We start from the raw sequence: 26135 nt of genomic DNA, 5'->3' as shown, positions 1-26135 counted from the left end.
AACTGTTTCTGATTTTATTGTCTTTTATCTAGTAGTTATAGTATAAGGGGCAATCACTTCTAAGGAAAGGGAAGGTTTAAGCATTATACATGGATATGGTTATAAAGGTTTCTCTGGTCAGAGTGGCAATACTATTATAGGTTGGGGTTTTTCTACTACTATCAAAATGTTGAGGAATTAAACCTTAAGCATAGAGGTCAACAGAGCTTTTTCTTTAGTCTCAATAGAGCATCAGTATTGTTTTACAGATATCAATATTAGTTTAAACAATATTTTAATAATAAGAAGTATGCTAATAATAAAATGTAATGTAATTAGTTTATACAAAAATCATGAAGTAATGTCAATATTGAATTCAGAGGCTATAGATAAGGTGTAAAGTCTAAGAATATTATATATATTGGGCTCAGGAAAACTATTTTGAATTATTTTTTTAAATGATTTTAAAATTTAAGTTGATATATATAATAATACTATTTTGAAGACACATAAAGGGCAAGCTTTATGTGTAAAGAAGAATTAGTATAGGATTTATATAGTTTATAATAATGGGTTTATTAAGGTTTAAGGGACAAAAAAAAGAAAAAGGATATTAGGAATTAACAAGGACATCCAATACAGAAACATGATAATTGATTACTAGTTTAATTAGTCATGAACTTGTTTTAAGACTAACATGGGCTAATTAAAGAATATTAATTGAATAAGGATTAGATTTATTTTGGGCATAAGGATTAGATTTATTTAAGTTAAAAATACAAAATAAACAAGACACTATCCCTGCAAGCCCTGAAATAATGTAATAATAATAATGATCCTTTTAGAGTCAAGCATTAAATAAAATTAAAATAAATAAAATTTAAATTAGAGGAACTAATTAAAACCATTTAGAACTTATGAAATTTCCTATTCTTATAAGCTATATAGGGTTAAGATACATATTAAGAACTAACAGCATTAGCAGAAGTGGTGTAAAAAAATATCTTTCATGGAGTAAAGTTGAAATCTTATTTATCACAAGCAGATTATATGCTAAGGTGAGAGATCAGAAATATATGTTATAAAGGTTCAATTTCTAATTTAAAATATGTGCTAATTAATAGACCTAGATGACCATGGTAGAAGTTAAAATACTATATTTTGATAATTTTAACTACTTTTTAAAAAATTTAAAAGTGCTAGTAGAGCAGTGTACACACAATACCCTAAGGTCTAATCTATTATTGATTAGATTAGGATTATTTCTAAGTTTAAAAATTTCATATATTTCCATAGAACATAATTCACATCCATATCTACTATTTCTATAAGGTTGAGATTTTCTTATAATTTCCCATTTAAGGCTAAAATTAATACCATTATCTTTTAACTCCCAAATTTTACTTGCTAATGTCGTACTATTTGCCTTATGTCTTAGTCTAAAAGAAGACCTATGGTTATATATTCTCTGTTTCACATTAATACTACATCCTATGTAAATATAATTCTCGGTTATTGTACTTATAATGCATCTGTACACTACGTTACGGCTGTAACAAATTCCTAATAATGGACAATGGGACTTATTTCTGAAGTTGCACCTAGTGGTGCTATCAACCCCACCTATATTATTTCTAATATCTCTATTATTATTATTACAATTATTTACACTAATATTATTTATCAATTCCTCAATTCTACTATTAGGTATATTTTGATCATTTCCATCATTATTTAACCCGTTTCCTGATGTGCTGTCAGTTAGAATTATTCCTCCAACATTAGGCATATTGATATTATATGAACTAGGTCCCTGATTCCTATTATTTTCATTGGAGTTGAGCCTATCATCAACTTCAGTTAAACTCTCAACATCAATACTGCTGCATTCTATTTGTTGGTTAAAATTATGGTTGGCAGGACTAAGCATATTATTATTATCCTCATAATTTCCATTGTCACTGTTATTTTCACTTCTATTTATATAATTATTAGCAATATTATTATTGGTATTTGTTAGATTATTATTTATATTCATATAACCATATCCACTATTCTTAACTTCATTTATTCTAGCTGACCTAATGTTCTTTTTGTTTAGCCTAGCTATGATTGTACCTACATTAGGAAGGGTAGAGTAAGAAATTCGGACTGTATGACAAGAAAAAATTCTACTATATCTGTGGGAAGAAGGGAAATTTTTTTGTAAAATATTCATAAATTTTTTGTAAATATTTGTGGATATTGCACAGTTGAAAGGGATATTTAACCAGATAGAGTTTTTTTTTTTCTCTTGGCTATCCGGGCACTTGAGGGCATATCTGAGAGAGCGACTATAAAAAGCAATGGTCCCAAGACAATGCCCTGTGGAACACCGCTCATTATTAGTGTTTTCATAGAGGTGGCTCCATTAGCCACTACTGCCTGACTTCTATCTTTCAGAAAGTCATGTAACTACTCTCCAAGTTTTCCAGCTATGCCAAGATCATGCAGTTTGTGGCATATCACACCATGATCCACTTTGTCAAAAGCTTTTGCAAAATCAAGGTATATTACGTCCACATTTGAGTTGTTGAGTAACTGCCTCAACACCTAGTCATAATGTTGTAAGAGCTGGGTCAGGCAGATCCTACCTGGTCGAAAGCCATGTTGGGTATCACTCAGCAAGTTATTTTCTTCAAGGAATGCAATTAGTTTTCCTCTGACTATCCTTTCCATGACTTTGCTGACGTGTGAAGTCAGAGAGATAGGCCTAGAGTTTTTGGCATCTGCTCTGCTTCCCCCTTTATGGATTGGGCATATTATTCCCTCCTTCAACTTGCTTGGCAGTCTGCTGTTTGCGAGAAAGCTCTGGAAGAGGATCTGGAGGGGTTTTGCCAGGGCATGCTTACACAATTTAAGGAGGATTGCTGGGAAACCATCAGGGCCAGCAGTTGAGTTTGTGTCCACTTCATCTATAGCTAGTAGTACATCTTCTTCAGGTTTCATGAAGTTGGTATTGCAAACCATAAGATCGGTTGCATCACAGAACTCCAGCACTCTGGTTCCCTCCTCGTTGCGGGAACCGAAGACATAGCCTCCATGTATGCCATGGAAGCCTCCAGCACGACGCCCGACATGACCATTGAAGTCTCCAGCCACAAAGAGAAGGTCCCTGTCACTCGTCGACGAGGTAGTTTGCAAGAGGGTGTCATAGAATTGGTCTTTCAGCCCATCCGGGAGCCCCGGTTGAGGGGCATAGGCTGAGATGATAGTAGCTAGCCTATGATGAAGCACTAGTCTAATCTTAAGTACTCTGTCACATACTCTAACTACCTCGATTACCTGTCAACCCATTTCTCTGTTAGAAGTATTCCTACACCCCCGACTCCGTCAGTGTTCCCTGCCCAGAAAAACTTGTACCTGTGTTCTTTGCCTGTGAGGAACCTCGCAGAACCTCCTCTCCATCTTACTTCTTGGATGCAGCACAGATCTACGCGTCGCTGTTCAAGCATCTCAACAATCTCACCAGACCTACCTTTCAGCGTGCCGACGTTGAGAGTGCCAATCCTGACAGTGTGGGAGGAGTGGGTGTCAGAGGAGTGGGCCCGTGTGACCCTGGGATGGGGGTAAGCAGTGTCGTGAACCTGAAAAGAAAGCTTGCATTTGGCAGAGTTCATAGACAAAAACAATACCTACAACCTTCATATACTACCCAATCTTTATGCGCTATAAGGTCGATAAGAGGGGGGGGGTATAAGGTCACAGGCAGTGTTCGCGGAAGATGATCTAAAAAGACTTCCGGTACTGGTGGAGGGGGTGGGGGGGCGGGCGTACTGCGGGCTAATGGAGCTTCGTCATGGGTTCTATTAGCATAGAGATTCCAGTACGAAATGGTGGTGGAGTTGGAAAGCGAGCTGGTTATATGTTTGGGATTCGCGCGCGAGTCGAAGAGGAAATGGTGGAAGAAGTGGTGATTCAGAGAGAGAGATAGAATACAATAGGGAGGGAGAGGGAGAACCGGCAGCAGTACATCATGCTGGTCAATTCGTTAGGTTTTTAGGAAAAAGTTGAAAGAAACACAGCAGTGTTTAAAACGTGAGATTAAATGTTTAGATCGGTAACAGAAATGAGAGTTAAAAATCGTAATTTTTAAAGGGAGTTAGAGACAAATTTCAGTCAGGTTTGGGCTAAGGAGCAAAAACTTCAGCAAGTAGATGCGAAGACGATAGATCGCGTGAGATAGAGAAAATATACATAAACAATCATGAATTCAAGACATAAATGTATAATTAGAGAGAACAAAGTGGGGTGGTGGATGGGGAGCGCATCAGAAGGGATAATATATGAAAAATAGGAATGACTTAGCTATTGTTCATGTCTTGGTGAGTTTCGTCGTGGGTTCTATTAGCTAATGGAGCTTCGTTGTGGGTTCTATTAGCATAGAGATTCCAGTACGAAATGGTGGTGGAGTTGGAAAGCGAGCTGGTTATATGTTTGGGATTAGCGTGCGAGTCGAAGAGGAAATGGTAGAAGAAGTGGTGATTCAGAGAGAGAGAGAGAGAGATAGAATACAATAGGGAGGGAGAGGGAGAACCGGCAGCAGTACATCATGCTGGTCAATATATGTATATATATATCATATATATATATATATATATATGTATATATATAAAATACTCGGTCATAATGTCTTACGTTTAAGATGGTTCCCATACATTCCCTGAGGAGAAGTTTACATTGTTAACATCGACGATTCCTATGGATCACATAAATTGTAATTCTTCAAAACATATGTCAGAATAAAGTATGCAGTTATAACATGCGTTAACTCCATTCCTTAAATTTTTATATATACTCAAATCCCCAAAATATCAAGGAGTTTCTGCCTCACTAACAGGAATTACACCACAGTTATTTTGTGATCTTTGCTACCTTGGTTTCTATTAACCCATTTATTCTATCCGAATTATTATTTATTAGGATAAAATAAATACATATAATTAAATATATGTATATATATATATGTATATATAATATATATATTTGCATATATATATATCATCAACATCATCGATTAACGTCCGTTTTCTATGCTGCACCAGGCTCCAATCTGGTCTGGCAGAGTTTCTACAGCTGGATGCCCTTCCTAACATCAATCACTCCGAGAGTGTAGTGGGTGCTTTTTATGTGCCACTGGCACAGGAGCCAGTTAGGGGGTACTGGCATCGGTCATGATCGGTGGGTACTTTTTACATGCCACCAGCACAGGAACCAGTCAGGCAGACCTGGCATTGACCACGTTCGGATGGTACTTTTTATGTGCCATCGGCATGGGAGCCAGCCAGGGGCACCGGCCACAGCTACAATATTGTTTTCAATTGATTCAACAGGTCTTCTCAAGCATATATCACCCAGCGCATCAGGTGTATTCTGAACAGGGATGGATGAGCATGGCTGTGATCTCACTTTCATTGCCAGGTCTTCTCAATCACAGCGTATCCAAAGGTCCTGGTTTCCTGTCATTGCCTCTGTGAGGCCCATTGTTCAAAGATCATGCTTCACCACCTCATCCCATGTCTTCCTCGGTCTACCTCTTCTACAGGTTCCTTCTACAACTTGGGAGTGGCACTTCCTCACACAGCTGTCTTCATTCACACATAAAACATGGCCATACCAGTGCAGTCGCCTCTCTTGCACATCACATTTGATGCTTCTTATGCCCAACTTTTCTTTCAGGGCATTTACACTCTGTCGTGTATGCACACTGACATTACACATCAAGCAGATCATACTAGCTTCATTTCTTTCAAGACTACACATGTCCTCAGCATTCATGGCCCATGTTTCACTGCCGTGTAGCATGGCAGTTCATACACATACATCATACAGTCTACCTTTCACCCTGAGCAAGAGGCCTTTAGTTGCCAGCAGAGGTAGGAGCACCCTGAACCTTACCCAGGTTATTCTTACTCTAGACGCTACACTCTCAGAGCAACCACCTCCACTACAGACTTGGTCACTTAGGTAGCAGAAGCTATTAACTACTTCTAGTTTCTTCCCCTGGCATGTGACGGAATCTGTTTTCTGTACATCTTCAGAGTTTATTACCCCAGTGCATCTGCCACACACAAAAACTATTTTCCCGGTTAACCTTCCTTTGATATTGTTGCACCTTTTATGAGTCCATAGCTTACACTGGGTACATCACATGGAGTTTCTACCCACGCCTTTTCTACAGATCGAACAGGGCCATCTAACTGAAGGGGGTTGTGATTTAACAGCCTTCCTACTTACTAAGACTTGGTTTTGGCTAGGTTAACCCTAAGGCCCTTCGATTCTAGACCTTGCTTCCACACCCAAAACTTTGTCTCCAATTCTGGCAGTGACTCGGCTATTAGAGCAAGATAATCAGCATAGAGAAGCTCCTAGGGGCAGCCTGTTTTGAATTCCTGGAGGACTATAATGAATAAGAGGGTGCTGAGGACTGATCCTTGGTGAACCCCACTTCTACTCGGAATCCTTCACTATACTCATTGCCAACCCTCACCTTTCTAACAGCATCCCTCTACAGAGCTTGTACAGCTCTTACCAGCCACTTGTCTATTCCCAGTTTCCACATTGACCATCAGATAAGGGATTGGGTGACCCTGTCAAAGGCTTTCTCGAAGTCAACAAATGTCGAGTACAACCGGTTTATCTTTCACTAAGTATTTCTCCTGCAGTTGCCCTACCAGAAATATAGCATCAGTGGTGCTTCTGCCTGGCACAAAACTGAACTGCATCTCATCTACGCTAACTCTCTCCCTAATTAGTTGGGCTATGACCCTCTCTGTATGATCAAATAATCTGATACCCCTGTAGTTATTTCTATCTAAAGAATCACCTTTCTCCTTCTAGCAGTTGACTATGTTCACAGCTACACCAGTCATTGGGTATGACTCCTTCATGAACTAGCTAATTTACGATACCGGTGACAAGACCATAACCCACACTGCCCAATATTTTAAGCATCCCAGCAGTGATTCCTGATGGGCCAGGTGCTTTCCCTGTCTTCATATCCTTAATTGCTTTATCTACCTGGGTACTGTTGATTCGGATAGCTGGTCCCTCAATTGGATCAACCCTTGGCAGACTCTCCTCCTCCCATTCATTCTCCACATTCAGCAGTCTTTCATAATGACTTCTCCAAGCCTCTTTCTTTGCAGCCTCATTTAGTGCAAGCGTACCATCATCCATGCGAACACATTTCTCTCCTACAACATCACTATTCATCATCTATGTGGACACTTTTCTCTCCAATGACATTGCGATTTTCTCTCACACACTGTCTAGCAATCCGAAATACTTGCTGGACATAGGCAAACTTCTTCTTTTCTACTACTCCCTTGGCTATATATACCTATCTCTTAGCTTCCCTTTTGGCTATATGATAGTTTCCTGCTACTCCCACTCTTCCACGCATTCCAGGCCAGTTTCTTTGCTCTAATGGCCCTGTCTACAGTATTGTTTCACCACTATGTTACCCTAGGACTGGAAGGGACTTTGCACTAGCCACAGATTTAGTCTGTAGCACTCAGCAAGCTGTCTCGCAGGAATTCCCAGCTGCTTTCTATGTCACAGGACTGTAGCTCATCCTCCCAAATTTCTCAGTAAAGATATCCCTAAATCTCTGACCATGTGAAGGGTTCGTAAGCTTCCAAGTCCTTCTTTTCCAGATTAGTCTGGTTTTTGGCATCCTTCTTGCCTTGAGTCTAAATTCACTAATAACTTAGTCTATGTCGGGGGGTACATTCTTCACCAGGGAGGGTATTTATATTTAAGAGCAACCCTGCATCCCACTGTCTGGTGAGAAGAAAATCGATCTGGCCAGCAGAGTCACATGACTGATAGGTTATCAGGTGGCTGGCTGTCTGGCTTCCTGAAGTTGGTGTTGCAGATTAATAGGTTATTTGCATCACAGAACTCCAGGAGACTAATGCCCTTTTAATTGTTGGTACCAACTCTATGGCCCCCATGTACACCATGGAAGATACCTGATTGCTGTCCGACATGCCCATTAAAATCTCCAGCCACAAAGATGACATCAGTATCACACGTCTTTGAGGTAGCCTGCAGAAGAATATCATAAAAGTGATCCTTCTGTTCATTCGGTAGGACTGCTTGTTGGGCGTATGCAGAGATAATTGTAGCTAGCCTGAGTTTAAGTACTCTTTCACACACTCTCACTACCTCTACAACTTTGTCCACCCATTTCTCTGCAAGAGTATGCCCACACCCCCTATTCCATCACTATTACCTTCCCAGAAGAGTTATATATATATATGTATATATATATATATATATATATATATATATATATATACACACATATTTGTATATATACATATATAAGAGTTATATAAATATATATATATATATATATATATATATATACACACATATTTGTATATATACATATATATATAAAAATTTAAGGAATGGAGAAAACGCATGTTATAATTGCATACTTTATTCCTACATATGTTTCTAACGGTTTTTTTCAAATGAATCACGTCATAACCTTATCCATCTATTGTTTTCATACTCGGTCATAATGTCTTACGTTTAAGATGATTCCCATGCTTTCCCTGATGAGAAGGTTACAATTTTAATATCACAGATCCCTATGGATCACATAGGTTGTAATCCTTTGAAACATATGTAGCAATAAAGTATGCAATTATAACATGCGTTTTCTCCATTCCTTAAATTTTTAAATATACTCAAATACCCAAAATTTCAAGGAGTTCCTGCCTTAAAAACAGGAACAACACCAAAGTTATTTTGTGTTCTTTGCTACATTGGTTTCTATTAACCCATTTATTCTATCCGAAGAATTTTTATTCATTAAGATAGAAGAAATACATATAATTAAATAAATATATATATATATATATATATATATATACATACATATATATATGTATATATATATATATATATACACATATGTATATATATACATATATGTATATATACATATATATATATATGTATATATACATATATATAAATGTATATATACATATATATATATATAGGGCAGCTATGTCAAATTCTCTTATACACCAGATGTGCCATCAAAACTCTTGATTGGACCATGTCAGGTGGGGGAGAAGAGCCATGCAAGGAACGTGAAAATCACGGTGGTGCACCAGCATGACCGCAGCCACTTGGCTGAAACACATAAACAAAAAAAATTTTTTTTAAATATATATATTATATGTATATATACATCATCATCGTTGTCGGTTCACATCCGCTTTCCATGCTGGTATGGGTTGGACGGTTTGACTGAGGGCTGGCAAGCCAAAAGCCTGCACCAAGCTCCAATCTGATCTGGCAAAGTTTCTACAGCTGGATGCCCTTCCTAATGCCAACCACTGCAAGAGTGCAGTGGGTGCATTTTACATGCCACTGGCACGAGAGCCAGTCGGGCGGTACTGGCATTGACTATGCTCAAATGGTGCTTTATATGTGCCACTGGCATAGGCATCAATCTAGGGACACCAGCAACAATCATGCTCGAATGGTGCTTTTTGCATGCCACTGGCATGGGAGCCAGTCAGGTGGCACTGGCAATGATCACGCTTGAATGGTGCTTTTAATGTGCCACAGGCACGGGTGCCAATCAAGCAATACTGTCATCAGCCACGACAGCGATTTCACTTCCTTCAGCAGGTCTTTGTAAGCACAATTTATTACCCAAGGATTGAAGTGTACTCTTAAATGGGATGGTTATGCTACACTGGCATAGGCCATGGTTATGGTCTCACTTGGCTTGTTGGGTCTTCTCAAGCACTGCATATCTCCAAAGGTCTCGGTCACTTGTCATTGCCTTGGTGAGGCCCAATATTCGAAGGTCATTCTTTACCACCTCATCCCAGGTTTCCTGGGTCTACTTCTTCCACAGGTTTCTTCTACCGCTAGGGTGTGGCACTTATTCACACACCTGTTCTCATCCATTCGCAACACAAGACCATACCAGCACAGTTGTCTCTCTTGCACACCATATCTAATGCTTCTTATGTTTAACTTTTCTGTCACGGCGCTTACACTCTGTCATGTATGCACACTGACATTACACATCCAGCGGAACATACTGGCTTCATTCCTTGCAAGCTTATGCATGTCCTCAGCAGTCACGGCCCATGTTTCACTGCCATGTAGCATGGCTGTTCACACATTTGCGTTATACAGTCTACCTTTTGCTCTGAGCGAGAGGCCCTTTGTCACCAGCAGAGATAGGAGCTCTCTGAACCTTGCCCAGGCTATTGCTATTGTAGCAGCTACACTTTCAGAGCATCCACCCTGCAACTGACTTGGTCACCTAGGTAATGGAAGCTATCAACTACTTGTAGTATTTCCTCCTGGAATGTGACAGAAGCTGTTTTCTGCACATTTTCAGTGTTTATTGCCCCTCAGCCTTCCTTTGATATTGCTGCACCTCTTATGTGCCCATAGCTTACACTGGGTACATCTTATGGAGTTTCTACTTACACCTTTTCTACAGATTGAGCAGGGTCATCTACCTGAAGGGATTTGTGGTTTGTCTGCCTTCCTACTTTGGTTTTTGCTAGGTTGACTCTAAGGCCCTTAGATTCTAGACCTTGCTTCCACACCTGAAACTTCTCCTTTAGTTCTGATAGTGACTCAGCAATTAGGGCAAGGTCATCAGCATAGAGAAGCTCCCAGGGGCATCCTGTCTTGAATTCCTCTGTTATTGCCTGGCGGACTATGATGAATAAGAGGGGGTTGAGGACTGATCCTTGGTGGACCTCTACCAGAAGTTCTTCACTGTACTCATTGCCAACCTTCACCTTACTGACAGCATCCCTGTATATGGCTTGTACAGCTCTCACTAACCATTTATCTATCCCTAGTTTCCTCATTGACCTGCAGATAAGGTATCAAGGGACCCTGTGAGAGGCTTTCTCCGTGTCAACGAAAGCTAGGTACAGAGGTTTATCTTTGGCTAGGTATTTCTTCTGCAGCTGTCTTACCAGAAATATTCCATCAGTGGTACTTTTCCCTGGCACAAACCTAAACTGCATCTTGTCTAAACTGACTCTCTCCCTAATTATTTGGGCTATGACCCTCTCCATGACTGTCATTACCTGATCCAATAACATGATACCTCTGTAATTATTTGTATCTAATGCATCTCTTTACCTTTGTAGCAGTTGACTGGCTACACCAGTCACTGGGTATGACTCCTTCATGTATCACCTGATTGACTATACGGGTGACTAGGCTATAGCCGACACTGCCAGATATTTTAAGCATCTCTGCAGGGATTCCTCATGGGCTGGGGGCTTTCCCTGTCCTCATACCCTTAATTACTTTATCTACCATTTATATATATTATATATATGTTTATCTACCATATATATATATATATATATATATATATATATATATATATATATATATATATATATATATATATTGTGAAATTGTTGAGATGCTTGAACGGAGACGCGTAGATATGTGCTGCATCCAAGAAGTCAGATGGAGAGGAGGTTCTGCGAGGTTCCTCACAGGCAAAGAACACAGGTACAAGATTTTCTGGGCAGGGAACACTGACGGGGTCGGGGGCGTAGGAATACTTCTAGCGGAGAATTGGGTGGATAAGGTAATCGAGGTCGTTAGAGTAAATGACAGAGTACTTAAGATTAGACTAGTGCTTCATCATAGATTAGCTACTGTCATCTCAGCCTATGCACCTCAACCGGGGCTACCAGATGGTCTGAAAGACCAATTCTATGACAACCTCTTGCAAACTACCTCGTCGACGAGTGACAGGGACCTTCTCTTTGTGGCTGGAGACTTCAATGGTCATGTCGGACGTCGTGCTGGAGGCTTCCATGGCATACATGGAGGCTATGTCTTCGGTTCCCGCAACGAGGAGGGAACCAGACTGCTGGAGTTCTGTGATGCAACCGATCTTATGGTCTGCAATACCAACTTCAGGAAACCTGCCAGTCGCCTAGTCACCTACCGCTCCGGCAGACACTCTAGCCAAATCGACTACATCCTCACCAGAAATAGGGACAGAGGGTGGCTTATAAATGCCAAAACCTACCCTGGCGAAGAATGTACCCCACAACATAGATTAGTAGTTAGCGACTTTGGGATCAAGGCAAAATGGGTGCCCAGAATTAGACCGGCTTGGAGGAGAAGGGTGTGGAAGCTTAAAGACCCTGCAAATGGACAGAGACTTAGAGACAAGTTACTTGAAGCATTTAACGAAATAGAAGGGGATATAGCATCATACAACGTGGAAGACAATTGGAGATTTCTGCGGGACAACCTGTTGAAAGCCACCGACCAGATTTGTGGGTGGTGTAAGGTCCCCTCCCGACCCAGAGTAATGTGGTGGTGGAACAAGGAGGTAGACAAGGCTATTAGACAAAAGAAACAGGCTTGGAAGGACTGGAAGAACGGTGGTAGCAGGGAATTGTACCAATGTGCCAGAAGGGAGGCTAGGCGACAGGTTTATTTAGCCAGAGGGGAAGCAGATAAGAAAAGATTTGCCAATGTTCTGCGCCGTGAGGACCAAAGACTCGAGGTATTTCGTGTTGCAAGACAGTGTAGGAGAGAGAATAGTGATGTTGTAGGAGAGAAATGTGTTCGCATGGATGATGGTACGCTTGCACTAAATGAGGATGCAAAGAAAGAGGTCTGGAGATGCCACTACGATAGATTGCTTAATAAAGAGAATGAATGGGAGGAAGAGAACCTGCCGTATGTCGACCCAATAGAGGGACCAGCTATCCGAGTTGATAGTACCAGGGTAGATAAAGCAATTAAGAGAATGAAGACCAGGAAAGCCCCGGGCCCATCAGGAATCACTGCAGAGATGCTCAAAATATCTGGCAGTGTTGGCTATAGCCTAGTCACCCGTATTACGAACCAGGTGATACACGAAGGAGTCATACCCAATGACTGGTGTAGCAGCATCATAGTCAACTGCTACAAAGGTAAAGGTGACGCTTTAGATACAAATAATTACAGAGGCATCAAGCTGTTAGATCAGGTTATGAAAGTTACGGAGAGGGTCATAGCCCAACTAATTATGGAGCAAATCAATTTAGATGAGATGCAGTTTGGGTTCGTGCCAGGTAAAAGCACCACTGATGCCATATTTCTAGTGAGACAGCTGCAGGAGAAATACCTAGCTAAGGATAAACCTCTGTACCTGGCTTTCGTTGACATGGAGAAAGCCTTTGACAGGGTCCCCCGATCCCTTATCTGGTGGTCAATGAGGAAACTTGGGATAGAAGAATGGTTAGTGAGAGCTGTGCGAGCCATGTACAGAGATGCTGCCAGTAAGGTGAGGGTTGGAAATGAGTACAGCAATGAATTCCGGGTAGAGGTAGGGGTCCACCAAGGTTCCGTCCTCAGCCCCCTCTTATTTATCATAGTTCTCCAGGAAATCACAGAGGAGTTCAAGACAGGTTGCCCCTGGGAGCTCCTCTATGCTGATGACCTTGCCTTAATTGCGGAGTCACTATCAGAACTAAGAGGAGAAGTTTCAGGTGTGGAAGCAAGGTCTAGAATTGAAGGGCCTTAGAGTCAACCTAGCTAAAACCAAAATCCTAATAAGTAGGAAGGTAGATAAAACACAAACCCCTTCAGGTAGATGGCCCTGCTCAGTATGTAGAAAAGGAGTAGGTAGTAGCTCTATAAGATGTACCCGGTGCAAGCTATGGACACATAAGAGGTGCAGCAACATCAAAGGCAGGTTAACTAGGAATTTAGTTTTTGTTTGTGGCAGATGTTCAGGTGCAATAAAGACTGTAAACAAACAGGAAACAACTTCTATCTCATTCCAGGGTGAAAAACTAGAGGTAGTCGATAGCTTCCGCTATCTGGGCGACCAAGTTAGTAGTGGGGGTGGGTGCGCTGAAAGTGTAGCTGCTAGAATAAGAATAGCCTGGGCAAAGTTTAGAGAGCTCTTACCCCTGCTGGCGACAAAGGGACTCTCACTCAGAGTAAAAGGCAGACTGTATGATGCATGCGTACGAACAGCCATGCTACATGGCAGTGAAACATGGGCTGTAACTGCTGAGGACATACGTAAGCTCGCAAGGAATGAAGCCAGTATTCTCCGTTGGATGTGTAATGTCAATGTGAATACCCGTCAGAGTGTAAGTATCTTGAGAGAAAAGCTGAACATTAGATGCATCAGTTGTGGTGTGCAAGAGAGACGATTGCGCTGGTATGGACATGTGGTGAGAATGGATGAGGATAGCTGCGTGAAAAAGTGCCACACCCTAACAGTTGAGGGAACCCGTGGAAGAGGTAGGCCTAGGAAGACCTGGGCTGAGGTGGTGAGGCAAGACCTTCGTACATTGGGCCTCACCGAGGCGATGACTACTGACCGAGACCTTTGGAAATGTGCTGTGCGTGAGAAGACCCGGCAAGCCAAGTAAGATCATTGCCAGTGCCCCTGGACTGGCTCTTGTGCGGGTGGCACATGAGATGCACCATTTTGAGCGTGGCCATTGCCAGTACCGCCTGACTGGCTCCCGTAGGATTTTCGAGTGAGATCGTTGCCAGTGCCCCTGGGCTGGCTTGTGCGGGTGGCACATAAAAGACACCATTTCGAGCGTGGCCGTTTTTGTGTGGGTGACACGTAAAAGCACCCACTACACTCTCTGAGTGGTTGGCGTTAGGAAGGGCATCCAGCTGTAGAAACTCTGCCAAATTAGATTGGAGCCTGGTGTTGCCATCCGGTTTCACCAGTCCTCAGTCAAATCGTCCAACCCATGCTAGCATGGAAAGCGGACGTTAAACGATGATGATGATGATATACACTAGCAGTATAACCCGACGTTGTCCGGGTGTGACTTATTACGCCAATTACGCCATCTACGATAAGTCTTGCTAGGTGAAAATCAACTAAAAAAGAAAGCCTTACAACAAAAAAACTTTTATGATGTAAATATGTTCATAATTCAAAAGACGATGAAATTAATAGGGAAAGTCTGAAGGCTGTTTTGCGTAACATTATCAAGCGTATGTAAATTTCATCCGTCTAATTAGCTATACAAATGCTTGTGCAAAACAACTTCTTGCGCTGCCCTGATTATACATAGCAGGGTAATCCCTTTTCGCAGAAGCTAGGACGGCAATTCCTGATAAAGCAATTGCTGGAGATCTGTTGCTACACAGTTCTGCCAGAATTCTCTCAGATAGGGAAGTAGATGTTGATGCACCATTTTGCATTATGTTCAAAGTAGCTTCTGGAATGTGGTGAATTGCTGCTGTCTGTAGCTGTCTTTTTAAACCTGTTGTTTCCTTTCCCCAGCAAACTCTCTTCTTTGGAGGCATAATCTATGTATATATTAAACAGAACAACAAAAAGTTGTAACAGATGGCAGGGTAGGTAGTTTTCACATTTCTAATGAAGTTCACTGATTTGCAATGTGTTGTCCTGTCTACATAAGCTCCATAGTTTGTATATTTACAAAACATAGACGAACATGTAGTAAAGTAAGATCTAGTTATATTGTAGTGAATGCTTGTGTGTATGTGCACGTGTATGCGTTTGAAGGAGCGAGAGAGAAGAGGGAGAGATGGGAGAAAAGAATAGAGAACGGGAGCAATGAAGAGAGAGAAAGAGAGGAAGGGAGAATGGAAGACAGTTATAAAATAGCAATGCGTGCGCGTGTTTATATAAGAAACACACACAAAGTAAATCTTATATCTATAATGTTGATGTGTGTATGTGTTTATGTGTATGTTGTTGTCACAGAGTAGGAGGCACAATGGCCCAGTGGTTAGGGCAACGGACTCGCGGTCATAGGATCGCGGTTTCGATTCCCAGACCGGGCGTTGTGAGTGTTTATTGAGCAAAAACACTTAAAGCTCCACGAGGCTCCGGCAGGGGATGGTGGCGAACCCTGCTGCACTCCTCCACCACAACTTTCTCTCACTCTTACTTCCTGTTGTGCCTGTAATTCAAAGGGGTCAGCCTTGTCAGACTGTGTCACGCTGAATATCCCTGAGAACTACGTCAAGGGTACATGTGTCAGTGGAGTGCTCAGCCATTTGCACGTTAATTTCACGAGCAGGCTGTTCTGTTGATCAGATCAACGGGAACCCTCAACGTCATAAGTGACTGAGTGTTGTCACAGATCTCGTATGTGTGGTTGTGTGTGTTTTTATGTTTCTATGTTATGAAAAATAGGTAAAAAATACTAAGAAGAGACAAGGATGCTGAACATGCAGACAGACAATAGTCGAAGCAGAGAAATGGCGATAAGCCCCAGATGGCCAGGTCATGTGGATAGTTAGAGGTAGAGGGATAGAAGAAAGCTATTTAAATGGGAGAGGAAGAAGAACGAAGTAAGAGTGAAAAGGTAGTTAGAAGGAAAGAATAGTCTTAAACCAAGTTAATCTATGACTTTGTATGTATCACTTTCTCTCTCTCTCTCTCTCCCTCTTTTACTCTTACTCTCTATATTATATGTTGAGCGCATGATCGATGTGTAAGAACGCCAGTACAGGTAGAATGGAAGAAATATAAAAGTTGCTAGAAACAACAGCCAAATCTCCCTTAAATCACACAAAGTAAACGGAATTTAAAAAATCTAATTGCTGCACTGGAAAGTTCACATTGAGAAAATTCCATTGATGTAAAAATTTTTACGAAAAAGTGGAAAATGTAGATTTCTATAAACTTTTAAAAAGGCTTCACACAGACACACAACTTCAGCTTTATATATTAAGATATATATTATATGTATATGTATATAAATATATATGTATATGGGGTGGATGTCGGTGTCTTCAAAATGAAACTGGATCCCAGATGAGCCAACTTCATGGCAGGAGGTGCAGATGAGGGCGACAGCATCAAACTCCCTCATACACCAAATGTCAGTTCCTATAAAGCATTAGTGAAGTAAAATTATGTAGCAACACCAAATGGTGGTGTCCCAGCATAGCCACAGCTCATGAGCTGAAACTAGATCAAATCAATTCAAATCATATTATATACTTCTAATATAAGGATAAAACTTTTGGAAAAGAAAAATATCAGTGGTCAGAATATCAAAATACCTTTTAAGGCGAAAATTATAAACAATTATAAATAAGGTTGAAAGAAAATAATTTGTTAGCTTACTTTCTTTGTTTCAACATGCTGTGTATTTATAGTGAAAAATATTGTCTATGGTTAGACGATGTAAGGTTTATTTTTCAGCATATTGGCATAGAAAAATTTCTTGTTTTGCCCTTATTTATAGACTGCTGCAATGAATTGATCGATCTCAAGCTACATTTTTTTCTTATGAAATTATGCTCATCTCACATAAATGCAAATTTAATGTACAAATTTGTAATTAAATTATTGAGTATTAATTGAAATGGCGGTAAGAAGTGAAGATGACTAATTTGTTAATAATATATAAATTGTTAACTTCCTTATCTCTATTTTCTTTTCTTCTTTTAACTGGATATAAACTATATGCTTAATGTATACCTATTGTTTTAAGGGAATTTCATTCTCCAACAATACTAGGTATTGAACCAGTATTTCCTTGGATGTAACCATCCCTTCATGAAGATAACATATCTTCTGATTAAATTATATATATATATATATATATATATATATATATATATATATACAGGGTCATCCCATAAATAATGTGGTTTTTTTATACTTCTTTTATTTTTCAAAATTAAGATAAACAAAGTTCTTTTTCAATCTCAAATATACTCTCCTTCATTTTCTACAATGCTCTTCCATCTATCTGGTAGACTTGCAAGGCCCCTCTTCCAAAATTCACTTGTCTGTGATGAAAAATACTCCTCCAGTACTATTCTGACTTCATCTACAGAATTCATATTTTTTCCATCCAAATGATTTTACTGAAAATCGAGATCGAGCTAGCTTATGCCCTTTTGCTCAACAAATGGGGCAATGTCTGGCGAATATTGTGGGTGGGGCATCATTTCCCATTCAAACTGCTCCAGCCTTTGGAATGTCATCTTTGCTGTATGTTGCTGAGCATTATCCTGATGGAAGAACACCCTTCGTCTTGAAACCAAAGATGGTTGTTTTTCTTCTAGTGTTGACTTAAGCTGCTCACAGTAGATCTTCTTTGTTATTGTTTGGCTTGGGTTTAAAAGTTCAGAGTGGACTTTCATATCCCACCAAACAGATAACAACACCTTATGTAGATGAAGATATTCTTTAGTCTGGGGTGACAGTATTTCTCCTTTCCCTACCCACTGTCTTTGGTGCTTGACGTTTTTATACAGAACCCATTTCTCGTCACCAGTCACTATTCAGCCCAAAAAAGGTTCATTCATGAGACGTGACAGCAAAGAAGAGCACACATTCATCCTCTGCACATGATTAGACTTAAAACGTTTGTGAAGAATCCATTGACCCAATTTATTGACTTTTCCGATGGCACACAGGTGTTGATGAATGGTTGATTGACCAAATCCAAGTTCCTCAACAATTACAATGGGATTTTGTTCCACCAGGGTTTGCAGGATGTCCTTGTCGAGATCTAGAGATCTTCCAAGATGAGGCTCGTCTTCTGGCTTGAAATTTCTGGAATCACCATTGATACTAGCTTACACTTATTGTCCAATCCCCATATACTACATTAATATTCCTCACACTTTCTGTTGCATTGTTGCCTTTATTGAACTGATAAAGCAAAATATACCAAATATGTTCCTTTGTCACTTCCATTACAGCTTTGAAGAAACAACTATTAAAATGGAACCACACTCTTCAAAACTTGCACGAAGAATAAGTACAAGATAAAAACCGCATTATTTATGGGACGACCCAATACAAGCGTGGTTGTATGGTGAGAAGCTTGCTTTTCAAGCACATGATTCCAGGTTCAGTCTTGGGCAAGTGTCTCCTCCTATAACTTCAAACCAACCAAAGCCTTGTGAGGGGATTTGGTAGATAGATGGAAACTGAAAGAAGCCTGTCATATATGTATGTATATATATATATATATATGTAAAGAATAAGGAGAAAATGGAGAAGTAACTTATAAAATTATTTATTAATTATAAAATATGACAACATATCTGACAGCTGTTTCGATTCAGAAATTTTTAGATAATTAATTTATAAAATCAAAATCATTATAAGATGAATCTATTCATCTTATAATGTAGTAAAGATATACCGATTAGAAATACATGTTGAGATAACGGCTATAAAACTGTTAACTTATAGCATATATATATAAAAAGAGCTGGTTATACAAGGCCTTAATCTAACATAGGGGGAGAAGGTAGTATATATGTCTTAAAGAAAGAAAATAAGAGATTAATATAATATCATAGGGTACTGAGAAGAAGAAAAAGAGAAAGGAAAAAAGGAAGCAGAAAGACGCATGTATTTATAAATATGATCATAATGCCACAATCCAAGATAGGGGGAGAAGGTTGTGTATATTTTGTGTCTTAAATAAAGAAAAGAAGAGGTTAATATAATATCAAAGGGTATTGAGATCGGGGCAGATTATATACAGACAATGCATTATTCATCGAAAAAAACCTCTCCAAAAGATGCAAGGAACTAATTAAGAAATGACTATATAAATTCTTTAAGAGGTTTGGCTTTACTATCACAACTGAAAGAGAGTATAATTCTATAAACTTCTTAGATGCAAATGTTAATTTAGTAACAGGGCCCCATGAGCCTTTTTAAAAACCTAACTCTAATATTAAGTACATACACTCCCAAAGCAATCACCCAGCATCAATAAAAAATGCTTTAATTAAAAATATCAGCCATAGATTATCATACCTTTCATCGAATGAGGCTATATTTAATAAACATAAGGACCAATATAACAGTCTTGGCTAATGCAGGTTATAAAGATAAAATAAAATATTTACCACATATAAATAATAATAAAATTAACAAGGAAAACACCAGAAACAAATATAATAGTCAGAAAATCAAAAATAATATTAGTGACAAAAATATAAAGGAAAATGTGAACAACCATTAAATTAAAAATAAAAATAATAACAGAAACAAAAATATATCAGATAGATTTAAAACAAACTACAATGCCCCCACTCTACTAGGAAGTGTTGAATCATTTAATGATAATAATAATAATAATAATAATAATAATAATAATATATGGTTGATACTGCCTTTTGCGTTACAAATTAAGAGTAATATAGTAAAATCTATCCTTTCAATTTTTTTAACAATAACAAATATAAAATTATTAATATTAAAACTATCAAAATAGGGTATAGTTAACCCAGAATTTGGCTACTATTATCTTTGCTATAAATAATAAAAAATTGAACTTATTCTCTATAAATAGAAGGTATTCTAACAGGAATGTAAATATCTGTAATACTATTAACCCCCACCCCTCATATATAAACCTAGTGCAAATATTAATGTCAATAACACATATTTACAGAGCAATACATCTACTCATAATATGGTCAATTTACCTCATATCCCTGAAGTCAATATTATACCTAATAACTGTGATTGTAGAATTAAAAGTAACTGCATGTAAGCATAAAAGCATAGAATAACAATGTAGAGTAACAGCACAGGGAATGAAGAGTTGTTATATAGATTCAACACAGAATGAAATCAAGAAATGTTTGGCTTCTCACATCTATTCCTTCAGAAATAGACATAGATCTGGTTCCACTGGTTTGAGTAAATTTATTTGGGAGCTAAAAGATAAGAATATACAGTATGATTTAAAATGGGAAATACGAACCTCCATACCCTCTTATCAAATAAATATGAAGAAATGTCATATATGCCTAAATGAAAAATTCTTTATTCTTTTGGCGAGATACCCTATTCTTAACCTTCAGGTTGAACCCAATGTCTCTTGTATTCATAGGACTAAATTTGTATTCTCAAAATACTGATATAATATTATTTAATTACTTATTTATCACTTGCATTTGCATCCACGTCTAAATCATTTGATTACATATTTAACCTTTTTCCCTTTTACTACATTAAGCTCCTCTTTAAATTCAACATATTTTTAACCCCTCTTTTATGTATGGATGTATATTTTGCCCTCACATTAATGTTCATATATATCTTGCCTTGCATTGGTATTCATGTATATCTTATATATTAACTTATTTATCCCTTTCCTATAAACTATATTGAATTTAAGCTAAATTCTATGAGCAAACAAATTTATCTAACTTTTACCAGGTGTTTATGTGTATCTTATCTATAAAAGCAGATTTTCTGTGTGTGTGTGTGTATGTTTAAAATTCATACATTTACACAATTCCAAATTTCTTGGATTAAAGAATTGCAATTCATATTCTAAATACAATTTGTTAGGTCACTGCGTCATTTTTTCACTCAAAATAATTCCTAATAACCAATAAAATCCATAAAACTACACAAGTAAACATTTTCCCCCTAATAAAATCTAATTTCCTCTTTTTAATACAAATCCTTTCAACTCCTACTTTCTCTTATGAACCTTTACGAACCAACCAACAACAAATACAAAAAGAAAGGAAGGAGAAACACTGACAGTAAAAGAAAACTATTTCAGTATCAAAACTGAAACAATCACATTTCGATACTGTAATGACAGATACTAAAACTACATACAAAATTACTTTGCCCCTCTAAAATTAACTATTTCTATTCCTCTTACAAATCGTTTCAATTGCTACTTTCTCTTATGAACGTCTACGAACGATCCAAGAAAAAAGACAAAGAAACGAAGGAAAAAGAGTGAGAGTCAAATAAACAGACACACTACCAATCATACGTAAATACACACATATATATGTACCTATGGTTACCAATGACCTCATTCTAATTGGTGGGAATTGTAAGTTTACTTTCCATTTCTAACTCCGTCCTTCACCAGCGAGACATCTTTTTCAAATACGATCGACAAACATTTATTCCCTACAAACTGTGAGTTTTTTTGAAAATCTTTTCGTAAATCTTGAGATTAACACCCGCACCATTACCTACCTAACCCTAACCCTAACACTGTAGTGAAAATCATGCGGGTGTTAATCTGAAAATTTACCAATCTTTTTATACACACTCATACATACATACGTACAAATACACACATACATACAAATAAACACATACATACAATTACTGGTCAGCCTTTTCCAAATACGATTGACAGTCAAACATTTACTTTCTACCATATATATATACAGAGAGAGAAAACACATTAATACACACATACATACAAATACCTGTCATTTTCTTTTATTTATTTGCTGTTTCTTATCACCCTTTCCAAATACCATCACTTTGGTCACAGTGTCATTTTTATACACACTCATACATATGTACAAATACACACATACATACGAAGAATACAACTGTTAACCATATTAATGATCAAATGCTAAAAATCATTCCTGGGGATGGCTATATATATAAGTCTATTGATACAACTCCTGACCCTGAGGACGCCATCAACTATATCCAATAGAAGTACTAAATTCCTTTGAGCCCCCTGGACTACCTCCACACATTCTCAAACTTAAAGTTGGTGCCCCTATAATGCTCATTCGAAATTTGGTTCCGCCTAAACAATGCAATGGCACATATTTGATCGTTAAGTCCTTATCTCCCAATCTGATTGAGGCCACGATAATCACAGAGTGCAGTCGAGGCAACGTCCTCATACCCAGAATGCATCTTTTCCCATCAGCAGCAGACCTACCTTTCACATTTCGGAGGTCCCAGTTCCCAGTGAGGCCATGCTTTGCAATGTCAATTAACAAAGCACAGGGGCAAACATTATCTGTTGCACAAATACATTTAGGGGAGCCGTGTTTCTCTCATGGTCAGCTTTACGTTGGCTGCTCGTGTGTGGGCAGCACGAGTGATGCTTTCGCGTTCGTTCCACAAGGAAAAACAAAAAACATTGTGTACAAGGAGGTTTTATAGGATTACTTCGATTCCTAATTTTATTAATTTAAACTTGACACTCCCAAATATCAGCTGTAAAAACACTGATTCTCGCGGCATTACAAAACTTTATTACAAATCAGACCCTGCTCAAAAATCACCTGTTGTTACTCACCAACACCCATTGGGCAGGCATCAGAGGACTATGGATAGCTTAGTATTTCAATTCTGTACAACTCTCAAAGAGTCAACAATGCTTTTATTATGAGATTTACACTTTTAGGCGGTTCCCTGCAATTACTTCACACTTCACCAACACCTGCACTCCGCTCAGTTATATTTCACTCATGTCGTCAGTACACCAGCCTCATCTTCTACATCCGATGTAGATGATACATCTCCCCCTTCCATCTCCTTACTCACCATTACAGTTTACTACATCGGCAACATTATCGCAAGATACCATTTGAAAACCAAGCAACATATCATTTCATACAACAACAAATGTAATCATAATGACGATCAATGAAACAAATGCATTAAAATAATTACATGAAGAAGTAACTATCTCTTACACACCATTACAATTTATATAAAATAACAACACTTAAACAGTCGATAAAACTAAATACATACATCCTCTCTCTCACCATTACATTTTACATCAAATACAAACTATTCTAAAGCAACAGGTCATTTTACACAACATCTTCACGAGACACGTTTTCTGATTCATCTATTCAGCACCACTACAGTCTTTCCCATCTAACATATGGTGAGTAGATGCTATTGTTGTATATTTTCAAACTTACCTGTATTTACTAACCCATGATTAATCCTCATCTTTCCTCCATAGGACATCTATTCTGTTTTCACAGACCATGAAGTTTTGTAACAGCACGTCCACTACCGTTGATGGAAAAGGAAGATGCCGTATTCACTTGCGAACGTTTTACACATCCTTACATGACTACCTAAGACATTGTTACAATTGTGAGAACAATAAAACAGCCTTTTCAGGGCCACCTCACATTCTATTGTTACCCCCTTCTCAGAGTGTTGCAATGCTCTTGGCAGGGCTTTCTGTCCAGTTGCATATCGATTGGTTGGTCATCAACAGTACTTTAAAACAATTAAGCCCCGAGCAACGCCTGGCACTTCTGCTAGTATATATATATATATATATATATATATATATATATATGCATGTGTCGATATATGTGTATGTTATATGCATTTATGGTCTCCATTCTCTATTTCTTTTTTAATATTAACGTAATTATTTACCTGTAATAAGTTCTTAATTCAAGATATATTATTAATTTATCAGATATATAATTCCACATATATTATGTAAAATACTCTTTGGTTTTAACCTGGTTTAATTCCTTATTATTTATCTCTTATCCTAATCTGTATTGATAATAATATTTTTATTCAACAAAATTTCTCCTTACTTTTCTTACATTACATTATATTATACCATGCATTTATCCCTGTAATGTATTACTAGTACATCCTTTCAATAGCATATTAATTCTTTGTTAGGTTTAAGATTAACTCTTTCATTTTATTATATTTATTAATTGTATTTTGTCTTATTTGGTTTAATTTACTTTACTTATTCCCTCAACCTTATAATCTTCGTATAAAATTACATTTTGCATGTAAGTTGAATGCATGTTATGTCTTATAATGTACTCCAATTAGTTTATTTGATTTAATTTACTTAACTTATTCTTTCATATTTTATAATCTTTGTATATAATTACATGTTGCATGTAAGTTGATCTACCAAATTAAATGCATGTTATGTCATATAATATATCACAATTATTTTATTTAAATTAAGAGATTTTGGTAAATCTCATAATACCTTCCCTTAAATGTTTAACAGAGTGATTATGACTTGAGATTACTTATATATATATATATATATATATATATATATATATATATATATATATATATATATCAGTACATATTGTAAAGCTGAGTTTGTGAGTGTGTGTGTGTTGCATCTATAGAAATCCACGCCTTACAAGATAGTAATCTGGGAGTCACACCAATGGATTCCTCATGGTTGAAAATGCCCGGAATCGGCCATTTATTTTTTTTCTATCCGCGTGTGAAGGTAACACACACAGTCATGTTAACAAAGGGATGTGGATTCACGTCCCATGCGGATGGGAAAGCCTTCTTTTTTTCTGTCGAGGGCTTATATGCTCCGTTATTAGACTATTTTTGTTACTCATCGCACAGTGAATGGCATAAGCTTTAAGCTTATATAAAAATACCATTATTATTATAATATACAGGATTGTAAAATATGGCACCGTATAATAAAGCAATTTGCACCAAAAGCAATAAAAATCTATGCCATTTTAATCCCGAGCAAGGCCGGGTATCTCTGCTAGTATATATATACATATATAAAAGAATGACGTATTTTATTTCCAATGTATAATTAAGTTTATTTCTCCATTATAATTTCGTATTATTAGTACTAAAATTAGTCTTATTATTTTGTATTATTTAGTACTAAAATATGCCAAGTTAATAGCATATTGAGCTGATTCTTGACTCACTGCTTAAATACACAAATAAATTGTCATTACCTCTGATTACATTTTCAGGTATGCCCCTGTTTAAATTTGTTCCGGCTTAGCTGTCTTTAAATATATTTTTTCACTACATCCTAGCTATGCATGAAGGCATTTTACGTAATTCATTGAAATCTATTCTATTTTATTTTATTTTCAATTTATTTATTCATATATAAGTATTTCCTCTTACATAATGTTTATTTTCTTAATATTACCCTTACTCACTCTAGCATGTTTCATAGCATATTTACTTCCAGTTTATTTAACGGAACATGGTACATTTGAAATTTAAAATTTTTAAAATTCTTTCCTATCTAATAATTTATTATTATTGGTTTTTACCTTAAAGGCTTGAAATAAATTTTCTTATGGGGTGTATGGATATATTTTGCATTTTTTATATTTTCTCTTTCCATATTATTCTAGACTTGCTATTTATTTATCTATTTGAATTAAATTTTATTTCATTATTATTATAGAAATAAACAATAAGTTATTATTATTATATTTAGAAATTATTTATCCCTTTCTGATAACTTCAGTTAATACATATTTTGCCACTGTTTGCTTCTACTTGACTTAAATTTTATAACTTTAAGTTTTTGTATTGCAATAAGTAT

The 26135-nt window shown here is 37.5% G+C and overlaps 1 protein-coding gene across 3 annotated transcripts in view; it reads right to left on the bottom strand.

Annotated features, from left to right (window-relative positions):
- LOC106872642 (dihydroxyacetone phosphate acyltransferase) overlaps positions 1 to 26135 on the bottom strand; it is a 141602-nt gene that overhangs the window by 21172 nt on the left and 94295 nt on the right. The window contains exon 7 of one of the 3 annotated variants that reach the window (XR_016243632.1): positions 20650 to 20712. The exons of the other annotated variants lie outside the window; for them this stretch is intronic. The gene's annotated coding sequence lies outside the window, so the exon portion shown is untranslated. The remainder of the gene's footprint in view (positions 1 to 20649; positions 20713 to 26135) is intronic. 3 annotated transcript variants of the gene reach the window in all.

This window comes from Octopus bimaculoides, chromosome 11, assembly GCF_046866305.1.
Source record: "Octopus bimaculoides isolate indiv1 chromosome 11, ASM4686630v1, whole genome shotgun sequence".
Classification (NCBI taxonomy): Eukaryota; Metazoa; Mollusca; class Cephalopoda; order Octopoda; family Octopodidae; genus Octopus; species Octopus bimaculoides.
Note: the sequence above shows the minus strand (reverse complement) of the source record. Positions and strands in the feature narration are given on the sequence as shown.